The sequence below is a fragment of the Eriocheir sinensis genome, chromosome 9 (assembly GCF_024679095.1).
Source record: "Eriocheir sinensis breed Jianghai 21 chromosome 9, ASM2467909v1, whole genome shotgun sequence".
Taxonomy (NCBI): Eukaryota; Metazoa; Arthropoda; class Malacostraca; order Decapoda; family Varunidae; genus Eriocheir; species Eriocheir sinensis.
In genome coordinates, this window is record NC_066517.1 from 6856667 (window position 1) to 6873907 (window position 17241).

Sequence of the window (17241 nt, forward strand, 5' to 3'; positions counted from 1 at the left end):
AGTCCACCGTGAACTTGTCAAGACTTGCGGCAGAGAGCCGAAGATGCTTCCGCAGGGAGATGGCAGCCTTCTTGTGGAAGTCTCTTCTCCTGAAGAGAGTGAAAGACTCCGTGCCCTCACCTCAGTTCCCGGGGCTGCAGTATCATGTGCCCCCCATGCTACCATGAACCAATCGCGCGGCGTGGTATTTTCAAGAGACCTCCTTCGTTACTCGGAGGAGCGCCTGGTTAAGGAACTCGAGGAGTATGACGTTGTTGCGGTGAGGCGTGTCCACAAGAAAGAAGAAGGAGCACTGACACCCACACCCACACTATTCATAACTTTTAATCGGCTAGAGCTCCCTAGAACTGTAAAATTGGCATGGTTAAACCTCCATGTCCCAAACCCCAGACGTTGTTTCCATTGCCAGTTGTATGGACATGTGACTCGGACATGCCGCCGCCTGCAGAATGGTCTCCCTAAAGTATGCGTCACCTGCGGTAGGGATGACCATGGTGAGGAGTGCCCGGGCCCTGTTCGGTGCTACCACTGTGCCGAGCCCCATCCAGCTTCCTCGAAAGAGTGTGATCGCCTTAGATTTGAGAGAGAGGTGCTTACCATTCGAAATAAAGAGAAATTGTCTTTTGTAGAGGCAAAGCGACTCGCCCTTACCAGGCTGTCTAGTCCTGGTAGAACCTATGCCTCAGTTCTCCAGTCACACGCTCAACGCCGTCTCAAAACCTCCCAGGATATGTCGTGCCCTGCAGCTCCCGTCGTTTCTGTGTCGACGCCTTTACCTGAAATCACACCAAATCGTGTCCCGCTCCGAACAGAGCCACAACAACAGAAACGTTCACGCAGTGAGGAGTCTCTCGATGAGACTCCCCCTACCAAGCTGCAAACTCCGGCGCCAGTTGTGGGATCGCCGGAGGTACCCCGGGCGTCGGCTGCTGCCGCCGCCCCTGCGCCAGCTGCTCCGGCTGTCTGTGGGCCGGAGTCTGCTGGTGCTCAGGCTTGCGGTGTGTCGCTGCCGGCGCCCGTGGCCTCAACCTCCGGAGAGTCTTCTCCGGGGACCTCCTCTGCTTCCTCCTCCTCTGCTGCTACCTCAGAGTGGCTGACGGTTGGGAGAGGCGGGAGAGGGAAGACGCCGGCAGCAGTCGCGGGCAGGAGGGTAGTTGAATGCCCCCAGCCTGCCAATCGGTCTGCGGTACATATGGTATCGCAACCAGCTACAGCTCGGACCAAGGGTCCTTTAATGAAGGGTGATGGCCCCTTTAAAAGGAACCCAGTAGGTGCAGGGCGATTCCTCTCCGGAAGAGCCCCAAAGCACCTCACTAAGTAATCATCTTCAATATCGTGCAGTGGAACTGCCGTGGTCTGCGTGCCAATTGGGAAGAGTTGCTCAGTCTTATAGCCCGTTATTCCCCAGTATGCATTTGCATTCAGGAGACCATGGTAGGAGAAAGTACTCCTTTTGGGCCTCCTGGTTACCATATGTTCTATTCGTATCCTCTCCACGACCACGGGCATCGTGGCGGCAGTGCCATACTGGTCCGCCGTGATATCCCTTTCTCACGCGTAAGGTTGTCAGCTCCCTTCCCGGCGGTCAGCATCCAGCTCTTTCTCCCACGACAGTACACAGTTTGCAGCTTATACCTTCCTCCAAGCGCTCATGTAGAGAGGAGGATCTTGATAACTTGATCGCTGATCTTCCTGCCCTTTCCTCTTACTAGGCGATGTGAATGGCCGTCATCCACTGTGGGAGACTGCACCACTAACCCTCGAGGCGTGATGCTGGCATCTGTGGTAGAAGATGAGGAACTGGGAGTTCTTAATTCTGGAGATATGACGCACTTCCATAGCCAAACGGGTATTTTTACGGCTATCGATGTGTCTTTGTGTTCTTTTAATATTATTTTAGATTTCAACTGGAAGGTTTTACCGAACTTGCATGGAAGTGACCACTTCCCTATTGTTTTATCGTCAGCCGAGGGCGAACCACGCACTCGCCTCCCACGCTGGCGTATAGATAAAGCAGACTGGCAACTCTTCAAACAGCTAAGTTCCACTGCACGGTCTTTAGATGACTTCAGCAGCACTGGCGAAGCGGTGGCATATTTTACTACCTTACTACACTCGGCAGCCATATTAGCAGTTCCAAAGACGTCTGGTCACTTTCCCAGACGTCCCATGCCTTGGTGGACCCCTGAGTGCGCCGCTTCTGTGAAGGCAAAACGCGCCGCTTTCTCACGCCTCTGCCGACATCGTGGAGATCCACATTACTTAGAAGCCTTCAAACGGGCGCGTGCCCATGCCCGACGGGTCCTTAAAGAGGCCCGTCGTGCTTCTTGGAAGGCATACGTATCCACCCTAAACAAGGAGACGTCCCTAGCGCAGGTATGGAAACGAGTGAGGAAAATCTCTGGGAAATATACCGTCCCTTCCCCTCCTGTCCTGTCAGAAGCAGGCAGGAACGTGGCCGAACCTATTGCAGTTGCTCAAGTCCTTGCCCAGCATTTTACAAATGTATCTAGGAAAGACACTACATCTCCTTCGGGACGCCATCGTCGGCGCTTGGAGTCTGCTGGCCTCAGTTTTGCTTCTAATAACGGCGAGTCGTATAATGCCCCTTTTTCTAGTCTTGAACTCCGTTCAGCTCTAAACCAGTGCCATGACTCGTCACCAGGTCCCGATGACATCCCATACTCCTTTTTACGTCATATTCCTGACGAATCACTTATGTTTTTATTGTCTCTTTTAATAGAATTTGGTATACCGGTGATTATCCGTCTTCCTGGAGCGTTGCCGTTATTATTGCAATCCCTAAGCCTGGAAAGGACCACCGGCAGGCAACAAATTACCGTCCCATATCACTCACTTCATGCCTTTGCAAGGTTATGGAGAAGATGGTGAATGGGCGGCTCATGTGGTACTTAGAGAAAGGGAATATTTTATCACAAGTACAATATGGTTTTCGCAAAATGCGATCCACCTCAGACGCCCTTCTATCTTTGGAGTCATCTATATGTGAGGCCTTCGCCTCCAACCAACACCAAGTTACAGTGTTCTTTGATTTGGAAAAAGCGTATGACACTGCCTGGCGTCATGGCATCTTACTTTCCTCCATGAGTTTGGTCTTCGTGGCCGGCTCCCGATTTTTATCAAACAGTTTTATCGAATCGTTTCTTGAGGGTGAGGGTTGGAGACATGCACTCTGATGCTCTTCTTTTAGAAGATGGTGTGCCGCAAGGAGTATTCTCAGTGTTACTCTCTTCGCCGTGGCCATCAACAGCGTTATTAGTGTACTACCAGAAGGAGTCCGAGGGAGTTTGTATGTCGATGACCTGTCCATCTCAGTCTCTGGATCCAGGATGTCACTGATAGAACGAAAATTACAGCTGGCACTTAACAGGATATCCACGTGGGCTGAAACTCAAGGTTTTCGGTTCTCCCAAACTAAGACTGTGGCCATGCACTTCTGCCGTATTCATGGAGTCCACCGGACCCAGACCTATACTTCTACGGTCGCAGAATCTCATGTGTAGGAGACCCGATTTCTTGGGCTGATATTCGATGCAAGGCTGACCTGGGTCCCTCACCTCCGGTATATCAAGGCAACTTGTTTGAAGGCAATTAACCTCCTTAGAGTTTTAGCCCATACCTCTTGGGGTGCGGATCGCCAGACCCTCCTCATGTTGCACAGATCACTTATACTTCCGAAACTGGAGTATGGGTGCGAGATATATTCATCTGCGTCGGATGCTCGTCTCCGTATGTTGGACTCTGTGCATCATGCTGGGGTCCGTCTTGCAACAGGAGCCTTTAGGTCATGTCCGATTGCTAGTATGTTAGTGGATGCCGGCATGCATTCCTTGGACCTGCGCCGGAGGTCTTTAATGCTGAGATGCTGGTATCGGACTCACCGCCTTCCAGATTCTGTGCCTTGTGTTACCGCCTCCCAAGATTCTCGCTCTCGCGTGTATGACGCTCGGCCGAGTTTCCCTAAACCTTTTGGATATAGGGTGCAGTCACTTATGGCAGCCTGGGCAGTTCCTCCATTCACTGTTTGTCCCCACCGCATCCCGAGGGTGGGCTATTGGCAGTTTCCCAGCGTAGAAGTGTGTAGACCTATAACGGACCAAAAGAGCTCCCTCCCTGTTACGCAGCACAGTCCTTATTTTTAGAGCACTTCTCTTCTCACGAGGGCTCTGTTCCGTCTATACGGATGGGTCTAAGTCGGACACTGGAGCAGGCTTCAGTGTCGTCTTTCCACCTTCTGCCGGGGCGTTAGCCTTCCTAGAGTGGCGTCAGTCTTTACGGCTGAAACTTCCGCTATCTTACTAGCTCTCAAAATTATGTTTAGTCTCCCCAGAACTCCTTTACTGTTTATAGCGACTCGTAGCGCACTGGCTGCTATAGCGGCCCGTGATTACTGTCATCCCCTTATTTTATCGATTTTAGAATGGCTTTACTTATTAAACCGTCGAGGTAGTCGGGTGGCCTTTTGCTGGGTCCCGGCCCATGTAGGGGTTCAGGGGAACGAGCAGGCCGATCGGCTGGCCAAGGCGGCAACTACCAACCTGTCCCTGCTGCTGCACCTCACCTTCGCCCACTTCCTGCAAAGACTTGTACCCTAACATCCGAGCCACCGCTGATAGCGTGTGCCAGGCCAGATGGGAGGATATGACTGCCACCACCAAGATGGGGGAAGTCACGACCAGGGCAAGACGTCCGTGGTCTTACTCCCACATAAAGTGTCGCAAAACGGAAACCGTTCTGGCCCGCCTGAGGACGGGTCACACACGCTACACACAAGGCTTCCTCATGTCTCGGGGTGTGCAGCCTTACTGCGACGACTGCTTGGTCCCCATGACTGTCCGGCACTTGCTGGTCGAGTGCCCCAGTCTGCAGGACCTGCGTGAGCAGTACCTACCCATGTGTCATTTAGATGGAAATTTTTCCCTCTCCCTAATGCTGGGGGAAAAGGTGCTCACCCCGGGATATGACGTCATGGGGTATTTGCGGGAGGTGGGCGTTCTCCATCTCCTGTAGTCTTTTAAACGCTGAAGTTATTCTAATGGACCATTTTAGAACACTTTTTAATACCCTCAACATACTTTGGTCCATGGATAGATTTTCTAAACTAAGATTATTTTACTAATTTGCTTTCCATTTTATTACGCACTCCGGCGCCATATGACCCAAGATGTTGCGGCGCCACGAAGGAAATCCCAAATCAATCAATCAATCAATCAATCACACCCAGCCACACCACAAACGGGCAGCTATTTTCATCAGATATTGATGTGCATTTTCATAAATTTGGCCATTTTTTCCATCGCAATTATTTTCATTTTCCTCCTCTAACCTAACTAAAACGGTAATTTTTACTTTAGCTACACCAGCAGAATAAACTATTTACGGCTTCATATTATAGTTGAGGGAGGTCTATAAATGTCCTCAACTATAATATGAACCCGCAGATAGGAAAACGTAGGTATTTTTTTTTTTTTGTAAAGGTCCAGTATAACTCCGGCGCCTTAATTTTGGTCTATTTTCTTCAAAACCTCATAAGCCATGTATTCAAATATAAATAAGCGTTGTTCATTACCCCAAAACCGTGGTAAGACGCCCATATGTGGCGTTAGGTTATGTGCCGACTACCCCTTGATGTTGGTTTAGCGTTCCTAATGCTCCCCGACATGCTCTTTTTAATACTTTAGCTGGCGGCCTTGTGCCTCGCATGTCGGGGGGGGTCAAAGGAACGCTAAACTAACATCAAGGGATAGTCGGTGCACATAACCTAACGCCACATATCACTCCTACCTGGCCGTCTTGCCACGGTTTTGGGGTAATGAAACAACTTATATTTGAATACATAACCTCTTTGTCATTAAGACACCCATTTATTAAACAGGTCTAACACCTCTACACTCGAGAACCCCGTAAAGTAAGATAAATATTAATTCAATTAATGCAATATCTTACCTTGTAATGGGATAGAGACCCAGCGGGGACACTTATAGAAACCTTAACCATAATGTAAGACTCCAGTAAGGCAAACAAGGCCGTAGGTAAGGTAATCTTTTTGTGTAGCTAAAGTAAAATATTACCACTAAAACTAATGAATCCTAATCTAAAACAATCTAAAATAACCTATCCTACCTAACCAACCTAAATTACAGGGCGAAGGCAATTTTTTTCATTTCCCCACCTAACCTAACCTAAAATAACCTAACAAAACCAAACCAAACCTAACCCACTAACCTAACCTGATTCGAAGTATTGAAAGGGTGGTGGTGAGGGCAAATATTTTTTACAGAACCAAAAATTGCCAATTTATAAATAGCACATCGAAATCTATAAAAGAAAGTAGTTTCAACGAAAATCCTAATCTGACCTCTGCTATAATAATTCTGCAAAATATTTTAGGCCAAGTATATACAAAGTTTAGATGATTGCCTTAATTATTGTTCACTAACCAAACCCAAGATTTCCTAACCTAACCTTTCCAGAAATTACCTGCCAAAATGGAAGGAAGGGTTTGCCACCCCCTTCCTTGTTCAAGTAGTCATTATGGGTAAAAGTGTAGAGTCCTTTCTCGGCGTTATTACTGGTTTGTTTTTTTCCTCGTTTTCCCAGCACCAACAAACTTTAAGACGTGGCGGGAAGGCGATGTTTTAGGGTGGAGGAAGCCACATAGGGCAAATTTGGCAAGACCCAAAAAGTCTTCTGTGAAAACTATAACATTTTTAGAGAAATTCCCCAAACAAGGAAAATCCCTATCTAGGGAAAATCCTCGATCATACAATGGTGGCAACGCTATGAGCCTAGAGTACCCCATGGGGGACTGCGCTCCCAGCGACCCACCCTACCTAACGGAGGGTTGTGCCCCTCGATCCACCCTACCTATTGAGGCTGCGCTCCATCGACCCACCCTACTTTTGTTTTGTAAAGTAAACATGGAATTCAAAAAATATCCGGAGCTACGCCACCTTCCCCGAACCCCTTGCCTATCTGAGGTACTGCGCCCCTCGACCCCCTACCATTTGGTGGCTTCCGCCCCTCGTCCCCTCTACCTAACCTAACCGATAGTCGTTTGGCCATGCAACAGGACTTGGGTTTAACTAGACCTAACTGAGTCATTTTGGTGCGTAACCTAGGGACTCTCAAGTTAAACTTAACGTAACATTAACTGATACCTTGCCTTAACCTACCATCACCAAGTACATGTAATGCATGGTAATGTTGTGATATATATAGCTAAAGTAGAATATAACCGTAATTATGAAATAGAGTACTCCAAGATGTTAGAATAGGCAACGTTAAGTAAAAAAAAAAGGTAAAGTGGGTGCATTCGCAGTGGCTGCGCGTGGCTGCGGCACTCATCTCCATCCATTAGCCCTTGGAGCCTGTGGTGGGTAGAACCCGTTATCTCAGGACACATGGCTGCAGGAATGACATCCGGGTTTCCACAGTTTACCTTCCCCAGGTTTCCCCAGGTACCCGTTTATCGACCAACCCGAAAGGGATGGATGAACAGCTGGGTGGGCTGTACGCCGACTGCCCAGGCCGGGATCGAACCCGAAAACTGGGCCCGCAGATTTGTAGCCAGGCATGCTGACCACTGCACCACGGAGGCACTACATTATTGAAACTTCCATAGATGATGGTTTTCCTTTGGGGAGCCTTTAAAAAAAAGTTATTTTTTTATTTACCATAGACTTTTTGAGTCTTGCCAAATTTGCCCTTTTTGGCTTCCCACACCCTAAAACCTCACTTTCCTGCCAGGTCCCCAAGTTTGCTGGTGCTGGCAAAAACAGAATCAATGAAGCATGGCAGACGCAGAAGCGGCACAATAAGGCGAAAGGTATTTCACTTTATGTTAGAGGGTACCTAGGTGGCACTTCTCCCCACTTTCTGTTTCTGTTTTACGGGTGTGTGAAGGCTTGTGCCCGATTAGGCGGTGGGCCAGAATAGGCGCTCGTGCACCCCCCCCACAACTTGACTTCACTATGTTTTTCTGAAGCCTTATCATGTCCTGAACACAAAATCGAGACTTAACAGGAAAAAGTTGGGATCCACTGTGTGTGGTGGGCCGATATGTGGTACCCAAAATCGGGCAAATTGCGTCAGTTCCGCGACTCGATATTATTCTATATTTTCTCTTTGCTGTTACTCCACTTGTATTTATTGTATAAACATGGTTATGGTGTCAAATTAAAGAGAATTGAGTACTCCTTACAATGATGTATGATATTTAGAGGTTGTAAACATTTGTTGTAACTGCAAGATCATTTGTGTGCGGGTACCCGCCATTTCGAAACAAATTCCCCGGATTTGTTAAATTATCTTTTGATTGACAATAAAATCACTGGTGTTCACAAATGTGTTTAAATCAGATGTTCTTCTATTTGCAGAATCTCCTGAACAAGTGATGCTACATACTAAGAATACTGGGAATCCTCCAAGTAGACTCAATTCGATTGAATACTATCCCGTCATTCCCAAACGCATCATCGAGTACAAAACAGTAGCAGAGTGCTTGAAGTGCGCAGAAAAGGCAACAAGTGAGGTCAACCAAATGTATGTGATAACCACATTTGATCTAGGAGTCTGTATGAAGGCTTATCCACTGATTTGGAGAGAGGTACGACAAACACATTATTCTGATCGGCAGTTTTCATCTCATCGGTGCTTACTTCAAAATGATTGGGAAGAAGCTGAGAGGCTCCGGGTTTTCTGATGTCCTCATTGAAGCAGGTCTTATTGCGTCTGGTTCACTGGAAGGGGTCTTGACTGGCAAACACTACGAAGGCGCTTCATTGCCACAAAGTAATAAAAGAGGCACTTGAACGACTACTCCTGGAAAAGTTCCACAAACAGAGACAAGAAGGTTCCTGTTTCGCTTCGTTGACGCCGGATGCACTTCAGAAGCTCGACTCGTTTTTGAAATGTCCTAATCCAGACACAATCGGAGCAATTTTGGAGGAGGAGAGTCTTGATCAGTACATCAAGGACTACATGGATTTTCGTGCGGAAGTTCGGGATGGAAGCCTTGGGAAAACTGCATCCTTCTGGATGTCCTACATGGACCATGTCTCCCTGGTGCAGTCCTTGCTGGAGGCCGTGCAGCAGAACAATTTCCATCTCTATGCGCATACTATGCACATGATGGCAGATTTGTTCTTTTCATTCGGAGGACATAACTATGCAAGGTACCTGACCTTCTTCTCTCTATATCTCGCAAACATAGAGAATTCCCACCCAGGAGCAACTCACTTGTTGAAATTGGGTGCCATCAGTGTCGCACGATCCTTCATACCAGGGAACCGCGCCCCAGTTGACAAGACTATGGAGGAAACGTTTATGCGTCACGCGAAGTCAAGGTCTGGTGGAGTTGGCGTAACTGGTCTTCTGACCAATTACAATGCCTATCAGAGATGGGTGAGGACAACGCACGCAAGATCTCAGTATGCCGACGTGACCTTTCAGATGGCAGGTTTGAAGAAGGAGGACTTGAGCAAAACCAAACACCGGGACCTGACTGATGCAGAAATAAGGAAAAGTGAGAAGACTGTGCAACAAGCTCTTGCTGCTTTTCGCTGCTTCACGAATCCCTTCGATGTGGAAATGAAAGAGCTATTGGTTGTTCTGTCGTCGGGTGCCGTAGTCCCTGAGAATATAGCCAGTGATATTTTGCACGCGGAGAAAGCTGGACAGAAAGCACGTGAAGAATTTGTGGCGGCTCGCTTGGAAACTGGGAAAGACTTCTTCCAACCTGTGAAGTCCCTGAAATTGAAGTCATTCGAGGACATCAACAAGAAGGTCAAACTAAACGCAGCACAGAATCGGATGATGCAATACAAGGAACAATCGAACAGCGCCTTCTACTTCTTGGTCCAATCCAGCAACAGGGAATACAGTTGGATTTGAAAGATCTCATGGCACCCTCTGACAACGATACCCTATAGCATCGGACTACAATGTAACTTTCTGGTCATGACTTACAAGTCTAATGCATTTCAAAAAATTTGTGAGAACAAAGAAAGCTTCCCGCTTCCTCCAATCACAGATACGCTGACCATAGTGGATGGTAATGTGCTGTTCTATTGCCTCACTGAAGTCCCAGGAATTTCCGACAGATCTGTGAAAGATATTCAATATGCTGCCAGATGGAGACTGTGTATTCAGCACAGACACATACAAAGAAGTATCCGTCAAGTCAACTGAACGGCGAAGAAGAGGCGTCTCTGAAAAGCTGATCATAGGAGGTCCTTCAACCAAGAAACCAGCCGACTGGAAAGCATTTCTTGCTAACGATGAGAACAAAAACCAACTGATAGATCTACTACTTGCACAGTGGAGCACTGAGGGTATGCAGCAGACATGAGCGGGAAAGAACTGACGTTCTTTGCCCATGGTAAAGCTTACCTTCTCTCCTCCACAGACGGAAAGAATGTCACCATAACAGAAATAGTCGACTTGCACTCAGAACAAGAAGAAACCGACACGAGGATCATTCTGTACATCAGTACGCGGAAAGACAAGGACACAAATATGCCAGAGTCAAGAGCCCAGACAGTGATATTCTTTTCCTGCTACTCCACTATGCAAGGAGTTTCCAGGATATCGTGGTTCTATTCGACACTGGCACTGAAACAAACGGCAGATAGTGAACATCACGGACATGGCGCAGGAGTACACACAGACACACTGTACAGCACTGCTCGCATTGCATGCTTTCAGTGGCTGTGACACCACAACTGCACTGAACGGTCATGGAAAAGTGAAGCCACTCACATACATCCAGAAATCACCAGAATATGAACACTCGCTGAGCCAACTTGGGGTTGATTGGTCTGTGTCGGAACAGCTGCATCAAAAACTGGAAGAGTTCACCTGTGCTGTCTACGGAAAACCACGCCTTAGGGATGTGAACGTTGTCCGGTACACAAAAATCAATGACGTCTGCTCTAAAGGAGGGGTAGAATCTTTGAAAAATGTAGATATGTCATCACTCCTCCTTGTGAAAACACTCAGAGAACATGTCAACCGAGTAAACTACCAAGTCGCAATATGGCGGTCGGCATCAACCAAACCCAGACATCCCAGATCCAGAACAACATGGATGGAGATTGGTACATGGGCATCTGCAATCAGTTTGATTCCAAGGAGAGGATATTCCTGCTCAGCTGGCTGATGTTCGTCTACAAACTGGGGATGATAGTGAAGATGATGATGACAACGTTGAAGACGTCGATGACGTGAACTCGGACCTTGATGTGTCGGACAATGACGAAGACTAAATGCAATTGGACATACATGGCTAGTGTCATATCACAAAATCTTGAAAAGTGTTTAAAGTTGAAAATACCATTACTCTTAACTTCATTAAGAACCACTGTCAATTGCAAAAATTGTGTCGAAACAGGTGTTCACTTCTTGTTTTGTAATCAGATTGTACAGTGTTTTTTTTTTTGTGATGAGTATTGTAGACGAGTTATACATGTGATACAGCATTTTAAAGGGCAGTTCTTCTTCTTTAAGTTTTAAAATTAAAAACAAATGATGTTTCTTTGTCCAATTCAAGCATTGTAATGTCATATAGAATATGGTGGGAAAATTTAACACAGATCTGGAGAAATTGTTTCAAAATGGCGGGTACCCGCACACAAATGATCTTGCAGTTACAATAAATGTTTACAACCTTTAAATATCATACATCATTGTAAGGAGTACTCAATTCTCTTTAATTTGACACCATAACAATGTTTATACAATAAATACAAGTGGAGTAATAGCAAAGAAAATATAGAAAATATCGAGTCGCGGAACTGACGCAATTTGCCCGATTTTGGGTACCCTCACATATCGGCCCACCACACACAGTGGATCCCAACTTTTTTCCTGTTAAGTCTCGATTTTGTGTTCAGGACATGATAAGGCTTCAGAAAAACAAAGTGAAGTCAAGTTGTGGGGGGGGTGCACGAGCGCCTATTCTGGCCCACCGCCTAGATCGGTTAGAAAAACAAACCAGTAAATACGTCGGGAGAGAACTCGGCACAATTACCATGAGGGTTTTGATCCCTTCACTTCTCACTTGTGTGGTTATTAGTGATCTATGATGCGTTATTAATAATAAAATACAGAAATACACCTTATAGTACTACTAACATGCAATACTGTTATGAATTTAGTGACAACGAAAATGTATATAGCTATGTATTTTTCTTTAACTGGGATGCATTCTGCTAAAAATGCAGTGTTTGCAATTTCTTTATGGCATTTCTGCCAGAAACATCACTGGTATTATTTCTACTTCCCCATATGCATACTAAGCCTGTTAATATAGCTGCAGTAGTTTTCATGTGTGTAGTGGTAAAACCACTTTTGTCTGTAAATTATCAGTTACTGAATAGTAACTAGTTTTGAAGAGGTCAGATAGAATGTTTTCAAACTTAGGAAATTAATGTTACTAGGATGTGATGTGAAATTTGCACAGACAGACCATTAGTAACAATTAATTTCAGGAAGAGCGTATCCTGCTACTGTATGGGCTGGATCAACCTCAACTTGTAACTGGTGGTAGCTACTCCATCCATTAATTCTTTCCCTCTGTTGAGACAACTTAAAGTGAGTATGTATATATAATGTCTTATTGAATGTTCTATCTATGCATGATGTACTGCTTCAAATTTACTTTACAGACCTTTAAAGTCTGACTGATCACCTATATCACTGTCATACTGAAACTCTCTTCAGAAGGCAATTTTTTGCTACTTTGTGTTGTGTGTAATCATTGAGCTCGTTTGTGTTGTAGTATGTAATCTTTAAGCTACTCTGTGTTTTGTGTAAACTGCAGAACTACTTTAATTTGTTTTGTGTACTCTAAACTAATATATTTCATTTGTTATCTTTCAGAGTACTAAACCACTACTCTAACTCTCCTATTTTTCCCTGACTTTTGATCACAGTCTCTTCTCAATTAATTATGTCTTACCATAAAAGATACAGGCAGATACAACGTGAGCTCAAGGAACTGTTGGTTAGTAGTAGTGAAGAGGAAGCTGACTGGGTTCATCAAAACACCAAAATTCCCAAACTTTACCATAATAACTCTGACCCATCTTTAAGCTTTTCTGACCAGGACAGTTGTGAAAGTACATCCTTATCCCCCTTGATAGTAACTGCACCAGAAGAATTAAGCACAGATGATGAGAGTCACCACCATATATCTGATTTGGCACTTGAAGAAGGATTAGCTTTATGGGCATCAAAAAATAACATTACACGCCAGGCAGCAAATGAATTATTGGAGCTGTTGAGGAATAATGGGCATAATCTACCTAAGATTCACGCACTTTGATGGAAACTCCAAGGTATGTAGAGGTATTAGAAAAATGTGGAGGACACTATTATTATTTTGGGATTGGTTCATGTTTGCAAAATATATTGAAGACTCATCCAGCATTTGTAAAAGAAAATGATTCGGTTAAACTCAGTGTAAACATAGATGGTATTCCTTTACATAAATCAAGCAATGAACAGTTCTGGCCTATACTGATAAAGTTCAGCTGCTTTAAGCCAGCATTAGTTGCTCTGTATTGTGGAAAGACTAAACCAGATTCTATTGACAGTTTTTTGGAAGATTTTCTTCAAGAATATAAGCAACTTTCTGAAAATGGTTTAGTTTTTGAAGGGAAAAGACTGGCAGTAAGAATAGTTGCATTTATTTGTGATGCACCTGCACGCTCATTTATCAAATGCATAAAAGGGCACAATGGGTATTACTCATGTGAGAGATGTGAAATTAAAGGAACCTGGCAATCACATGTTCTTGTATTAGACTCTGCACAACCCTGTAATGAAAGATCTGATGAGAAATTCAATCAGGAACAGTACAGGGATTCTCATCAGTTAGGAAAAAGTCCTTTGATTCAGTATGGAATATCTTGCGTGAAAGGGTTTCCACTGGATTACATGCATATGATTTGCCTTGGTGTTACCAGAAGAATGCTACTTTTCCTCATAAGAGGTTCTAAGAAATGCAAACTCTCTCAGCTTCAAATAAGTTTAATTTCTTCTTCTTTAGAGAGTCTTTCCAACAAACTACCAAGTGAATTTGCTAGACAGCCACGATCACTATACTATAAAAAAGCCTTTCTGGTCTCTCCGGCGCGGCTGAGGAACTCCTCCAGCGTTGCCGCTCAGGTGCCCACCACGGTGATGGCCAAGTGTGTCTCGCTTTGTTAAGCATCAATGAAGTATGTAGTAAATACTAAATGCAACAACAAAGCTGTATACGTTTGTAATCGTCAAGGTGTTTGTTCTAAAAGCAAATGACCATTATGTTTTTTTATTGGATGTGACACCTCAGCTCTGCGACGCTGCCGGCCCACGCAGCACATGGGTCACCTGGCTGGCGGGTCAAGGAGGGGGAAGAAGGGAGGAGACGAGGGGATTATCCCATTGTGAAGGACAGGCCGAACTGTCAGGGAAAGAAGGAGGAGAAAGGTGGGAAGAGAAGGAAGGAGATGGGAAGAAAACAAGAATAGAAACAGATAGGAAAAAAGAGGAATGTGATAAAGGGAAGATACAAGTTAACAAAAAAAAAAAAACAGTAAAAAACAAAGGAAAAAACAAAGAATTGACGAAAATGGGGAGGAAGAAAGGAAGAGAATAGAAGAAAAAAAAGAAACGAAAGAGAAAAAGAGGATAAAAAATGAGGAATAAATTTAATGAGAAAGAAGAAATAAGAAGATAAAGAAAGAAAGAAAAAGAAAGAAAGAAAGACACATGAAAGAGACAAAACAAATCAAATAAAAAGCAAAGGACAGAAGATAATCATTAAGGGAAAAAAAAAAGAAAAAATAGATTAAATAAGAAAAAACACAAAATAAAAAAATTAAGTGTGTGTGTGTGTGTGTGTGTGTGTGTGTGTGTGTGTGTGTGTGTGTGTCCTTGTCCATTAACATTCCAATTGACAAAATACATAAAGTGCAGATAGGGCAACATTCTCTCTCTCTCTCTCTCTCTCTCTCTCTCTCTCTCTCTCTCTCTCTCTCTCTCTCTCTCTCTCTCTCTCTTTTGTGCGGGGGGTGACCACACCCCACTTGGAGTCCTCTTCGCACCTGGTGCCTGCCACACCTTTTTAATCCCCTGCCTGAAACAAGGTGTGGAATGAGATTAGGAGCTGGATGTGAGGGGAATGGGTGGAGTCGGATTAATGCCCTGCTTCCTCCACTCTTCCTATCCACATGAATCGGTCATTCCTGATTGTTCCTGCATCATGGAGAGACCTGCCGCCGCCACCCCTCAGAGTGCTCGTCTTCGCAGCCAAGCAAAGGAAGTGATTTACAACGTAAATCGATATTTCTTGGATGAGAAAGCCAACCGAGGACCTTTACTGCCAGTCACGCAAGCTCTTGCTCGGACAGCCAGTGCCACTAAAGTAAGCCAAAGTACAGTTAAAAGAATTTGCTCAAAACTAAACCAGCAATGGGAGACAGAAGATGAACATCAAAGCCTGTGTTCCATTCACCGAAAAAACTCAGCCGGCAACAGTGACAAATTTCGATGATTTTGATCAGTGTGTCCTGAGAAGAACTGTTTTGGAGTTATATGAAAGGAAGGAAATCCTACAGTTTCCAAAATCACGGAGATTCTCCGGGAAAAAATATCCTACAAAGGCAGCGTCGAGTCCCTTCGAAAAGTATTATTGAAAATAGGATTTAAATTTTCGAAGATTGATGGCCGCAAGTTCCTTATGGAGCGAAGTGATGTGGCACTGACTCGCACCAGATTTTTAAGACAAATGCGGCAGTGCAAACAGTCATTTGAAAACTATGTTTACCTTGATGAAACATGGGTAAATCAAAACTACACTGTCGGAAAATGTTGGATTGACACCTCTTCTGACAAAGCAACAGGAGTGAACCCGCCTACTGGTAAAGGAAGCAGATTGATTATTGTCCATGCAGGAACCAAAGAAGGGTTTGTTCCGAATGCAAGGCACATTTTCCAGGCGAAAAATGACGGCGACTACCACAAGCAGATGAATGCTACAGTGTTTCAAGAATGGTTTGAGACTAAGCTGCTCCCAAATATCCCCCAGAACTCAGTCATTGTGATGGACAATGCATCCTATCATTCTGTTCATCTAGAAAGAAACCCAACTACAGCATGGAGAAAAGAAGCCATTAAGGAGTGGCTGATAGCGAAGGGAGCACAACCACGGGACGACATGCTGAAGGTGGAGCTCTATGACCTTGCAAAGAAACTCTGCAATGGCAAGAAAACTTATGTCATCGATGCTATTGCTGCAGAGGCAGGACATAAGGTTGTACGGCTGCCCCCATACCACTGTCAGTATAACCCGATTGAGCTCATCTGGGCTCAGGTCAAGTGTTACGTTGCAAAGAAAAACACTTTCAAATCTGCTGAACTGAAGCCTTTGGTTGAAGAAGCTGTCGACAGTATAACACCAGAAAACTGGAAGCAGGCAGTGAGGCATGCAGAAGAGCTTCAAGAACAAGATGCAAGACAAGACATAGCGGTTGAGAGATTTGTGAAGTCATTCGTTGTCAACATCGAAGAGAGCTCAGACGACGAGTTATCTGAGTAAGCACCAGAGAGGATTAGGCCTACAGGGGATACCTCTATAAAAAAACGCGCCTATGACTTTTACCCCAGAGGTGGTGTGGAAAAAAAGTCAAAATGATTATCATAATTATCAATATTATTATTATTATTATTATCATTATTATTATTATTTTAATTATTATTATAATTAATAATTATTACCATTATTATTTTTATGATCATTATTACAATTATTATTATTATTATTATTATTATTATTATTATTATTATTATTATCGTTATTATTACTATCATCATTACGATAAACGTGCATCCATCCATCAGAGAGAGGGAGGGCGGGCTCTAGAGCAATTAGGGCGAGGAAAGCTCTCTAGGGATCGTCAAGCTATTTTACGACAGCTATGGGTGGACGAAACGTAGAAGTGGCAACGCTCAGACGGGCTACACCTCAGGTCGGACCACAGCCTCCCAGACCACAAAGGCTTTGGGAGAGTATAGCTGTAATTGATCGCTGGAAGGCCACCGAATTTAGACAGTATATATTATACTCAAGTATTGTTGTCCTGAAAGATGTTGTTCCTGATATTATATACAAAACAGTCTTTTGCTTACTGTGTCCTTATCAGTTTTATTGAATTCCAATGATGAAATACGAAA

At 44.6% G+C, this 17241-nt stretch overlaps 1 long non-coding RNA gene across 1 annotated transcript; it reads left to right on the forward strand.

Moving 5' to 3' along the window:
- The first annotated feature begins 7737 nt into the window (after positions 1-7737).
- LOC126995875 (uncharacterized) lies at positions 7738-13313 on the forward strand. Its single transcript, XR_007750791.1, has 3 exons — positions 7738-7849; positions 12513-12615; positions 12904-13313. It is a non-coding gene; the product is annotated as an uncharacterized LOC126995875 (long non-coding RNA).
- The last annotated feature ends 3928 nt before the right edge of the window (positions 13314-17241 follow it).